Source organism: Gopherus flavomarginatus, unplaced genomic scaffold (assembly GCF_025201925.1).
Source record: "Gopherus flavomarginatus isolate rGopFla2 unplaced genomic scaffold, rGopFla2.mat.asm mat_scaffold_2536_arrow_ctg1, whole genome shotgun sequence".
Taxonomy (NCBI): Eukaryota; Metazoa; Chordata; order Testudines; family Testudinidae; genus Gopherus; species Gopherus flavomarginatus.
The window spans coordinates 1,175-1,761 of NW_026114909.1; positions in this window are offsets into that span (position 1 = coordinate 1,175).

Sequence of the window (587 nt, forward strand, 5' to 3'; positions counted from 1 at the left end):
GGCAGGAGGTAGGCGGGAGGAGAGGAGAGGAAGCGAGCTGGAGTGGGGGAGGAGAAGCCCCGGGCCCCTGCAGGAGCTGCATTGGGGTGGAGAAGCGCCAAGCTGGGGCAGAGGAGGAGAAGCCAGACTGGGTTGGGAGGTGGGGGGAGAAGCCCAGATGCCAGCAGGAGCTGCACTAGGGGATGGTGAAGGGGGAGAGGAGCCACCCTGGGGCAGGGAGGAGAAGCCCTGGACCCTGGCAGAAGATGTGGGACTGAAGTCCCTGGCTCCGGAGCCCCAGCCCCACCTTAGTGGCAAAAGGGTCAGGGCTTCAGCCTTGCAACCACTCTGTGTGGAGCTGGCCTGAGCCCCTCACGCTGTCATCCCCCCTGTGGAGCTGGCTCTCACACTCCAGCTGTGGAGAAATACAGCCCCAATCTCCCCATGTTGGGATCTCCATTTCCCCCACCGTCACTCAGCCATGAATGGATTTAACCCAGGAGGCAGGATCAGCATTGGCCCCATTTGGCAGGTGGGCTCTAGGGCACAAAGAGGTGCAGTGACTTTCCCAAGGCTAAGCAGGGAGTCTGTGGCAGAGCAGAGACTCA